This window comes from Camellia sinensis, chromosome 5 (assembly GCF_055761805.1).
Source record: "Camellia sinensis isolate YWXY chromosome 5, ASM5576180v1, whole genome shotgun sequence".
Classification (NCBI taxonomy): Eukaryota; Viridiplantae; Streptophyta; class Magnoliopsida; order Ericales; family Theaceae; genus Camellia; species Camellia sinensis.
This window is the reverse complement of record NC_138965.1, coordinates 145,797,160-145,800,592: the sequence shown is the minus strand read 5'-3', so window position 1 is coordinate 145,800,592 and position 3,433 is coordinate 145,797,160. Positions and strand designations below refer to the sequence as shown.

The 3,433-nt window shown below is 35.7% G+C and overlaps 1 pseudogene across 1 annotated transcript; it reads left to right on the top strand.

The window, feature by feature from the left end:
• Positions 1 to 1,641: 1,641 nt before the first annotated feature.
• On the top strand, positions 1,642 to 2,974 carry LOC114283155 (UDP-glycosyltransferase 71K1 pseudogene; annotated as a pseudogene). The gene has a single exon (XR_014331177.1). The product of XR_014331177.1 is annotated as a UDP-glycosyltransferase 71K1 pseudogene (transcript).
• Positions 2,975 to 3,433: the final 459 nt, after the last annotated feature.

Genomic DNA, 3,433 nt, shown 5'->3' with positions numbered 1-3,433 from the left:
GGGACTCAAGGCTTGGTTTGGTTTGGTTTGGTTTGGTTTGGTTTCTATTCTTTGCTTATGCTACACTGCAATATAAAATTCATTATTTAGACTTTAATTTTGAAGTTTGTTATTTAAAATTTATGAATGTTTTTGCCAGTTTACTGTGTAGAAACAATTTCAACTTCTTATTTGTGAAGTATTAAACTGGAGTGATATATTATTTTAAATTGATTTATTACAATTGAATTCTGTAACATGTGTGGTACCAAAACAATTATTGACCGTGCCTTCAGGCACGGGTTATCCCTAGCATATATATATATATATATAATGGTTTCTTTTATTAAAGATGTTAAAAGTAATTTTTTTAACTTTTAACCTCTTTTGAATTATTTTTTTTTAATTTTTTTACACGTTTTTATAAAAAAAATTAAAAAAATTAAGTAGCGTTTAATAGAGTTTTAGAATTATAATTTGAAAATAGAGTTACATTTTGAATTTGTAAGTTTTGGAATTATGATTTGAAAAAAGAAAATTTGTTTGGTTATGAGTTTTGAAAAGAGTTTTGAATTTTTGATGTGACATATGAAATGAGAAAAATTGTTTGATTATGAATTTTAAAAAGAGTTTTCAAAACTTAATTCAAAAACTTATAACTCATAACCAAACACACAACTCAAAATTCTATTGAAAATTCTATTTAAAACTCATAATCAAACTCTTTTTAAAATTCAATTCAAAAAAATAATTTCTCATTTTGGTCTAAAAAAATAATTTTTATATTTAAAAAATATCAAAAACATATATATATATATATATACACATTTCCAAATAACGTGTGGCAATTTGCAATTGTCAAAAAAAAAAAAAACAAACAAAAGAGTTGTTCCGGTCAACAGACCGAACATCCAGGAGGATGTCGGAGGGACAACCGGATAGATCCAAAAATTCAAAAACTATACGAGAGGATGTCTGGGCAAATGATCGGATAGATCAAAAACTCAAAAACTGTCTGGTTTACGAAACATGTTTTCAAAATGTGTTTTGAAATTAATTTAGAATCATGATTTGAAAACCTCAACCAAACATAGCATTCAAATGTAATGGTAGAATTAATTAGAGAAAGCTCTACCAAACAAAGCATAGTTTTTAATCTACTTCTTAAAATAACTTGAAACCAAAATAAATAAATAAATAAATTTATTACATCAAAAACTTATAATTTATTTGTAAGATTATACTATCATTAATTTATTATTATCTAATCACATCATATCATTACTCTAATAAATTAGTGAGTTAAATGGAGAGGTTATTGGGTGGTCTAAGAGTATTGCTCTACACCATTAGATACTTGACACTTGTTTTGCTAACCTAATCAAAAGTATTGAGTCTCATAATTTCAACCAAGTATACAGAGTGAAGTTCCATAATTTCAATCAATCATATTAAGTTAGCCACCATATAATAATGCACCCGTACATAATTTTTGGAGTTAAATGTATATTACATCATAATTTCAAACACTTTTAAAATTAGGGATCATGAAAATTTTGTTTATAATCCTTAGATTACCTTAATTAGTATGTAGTATTTTATTTTAAGTATAATCCAAGAGTTACAAAACTTTCATAATTATTTTCATAAAAAAAATTTCATAATAGCTAATATTGTGGATTACTTTTAGGAGATACAAGCCGTGGACTCTCTATAAAAGATTGGTTCATCAAGAAGGAAAAACAAAAGGAACCAAAATAACAAACCTTATAAAAAAATGGAAAACAAATCAGAGCTTGTGTTCATGCCAGCCCAAGGAATGGGCCACATTGTATCCATGGTAGAGTTTGCCAAACGCCAACACGATCAACACCAACGCTTCTCTATCACAATCCTCCTCGTCAAGCCATTCCACCCTCCCTCCTACAATCTCTACGTTGAATCACTCGCCGCCTCCGACACCGGATTCCGCTACGTCCACCTCCCTCCTCCACTACCTTTGCCACCGCCACCGCAACCGCAACTGCAACCGCCTCCCGAACAACTAGTCCTCACGTCTCCGGAGAAAAATTTCTCTGATTTTCTGGAAAGTTATAAGCATCATGTGAGAGACGCAATCGTCAACCATGTGTTGTCTTCTTCTCCAGCGACGACGAGGCTAGCTGGGTTGGTGGTAGACTTCTTCTACACCCCCACGATCGACATTGCCGACGCCGCCCTTACTTTCCTCTTCTTCCCTTCCGGCGCCGCCTTTCTCGGCCTCATGCTCCACCTCCCAATCCGCCATACCGAGCTCACTGTCTCTGATCCAAACTCGGTCACGCACTTCCCGAGTTATGCTAACCCTGTCCCTACCTCGGTCCTACCCGCCTTTCTATTTAACAAGCACGGCGGCTACACCTGCCTTCTCAACCACGCTAGAAGGTTCAGAGAGAAAAAGGGCATAATCGTCAATACCTTCAAAGAGCTCGAATCCTGTGCGGTGAAGTCTCTTGTAGACTCGACGGAATCGCCGCCAGTTTACGCCGTCGGACCGTTGCAAGACCTCGCCGGCGATGCCCGATCGGGGAGCGATCGAGAAGAGATCGTGAAATGGCTCGACGAACAACCTCCATCGTCGGTGCCGTTTCTCTGCTTCGGAAGCCTAGGGTCCTTCGGTCCGCCGCAGGTAGCGGAGATCGCGGCGGCAGTGGAGAAGAGCGGCCACCGGTTCTTGTGGTCCATACGACGGCCGCCGCCGCAAGGCGTGTTCGAGACGCCGACCGATTGTGGCGGTGATTACGACGGATTTTTGCCTGAAGGGTTTCTGAAACGGATGGAAAACAGGGGAATGGTGTGCGGGTGGGCGCCGCAAACAACGGTGCTGGGGCACGCGGCGGTGGGAGGGTTTGTGTCGCACTGCGGGTGGAACTCGATCTTGGAGAGCTTGTGGGTTGGTGTTCCGATCGTGACGTGGGCAATGTATGCAGAGCAATTATCACGGAAGGTTGGTTAGAATTTTGCCAGTGAAAATTTTATTTGTTACTCAATTTCGCCTTATATTTGTATCATCAATTTGACTAATTGTCATTTTTAATGAAATGTATTATACCATTCAACAAAATATAGCTAAATTATTTTTGACAACATTCAATTTAACACAAAAAATTACTAATTATAATTATTTATTGTCCCTGATACCATCAAATTAAGCCAATCACCTATACAATTATTTTTATATACTCACATATATGATATTTGATCAAAACTAAAAATGAATTGATGTCAATAAGAAATCTCATTCAAAAGCTTATATCAATCTTTTCTAGATCTACTTAACATCACAGGCTTGAAAAAAATCAGATTCATGTGGAACTAAAGGAATAATAAATATAATATATATATATATATATATATGTTTTAATAAAGTTAAAAACTAAGGAACGTATATTAGATTTTCAGACAATATCATAAT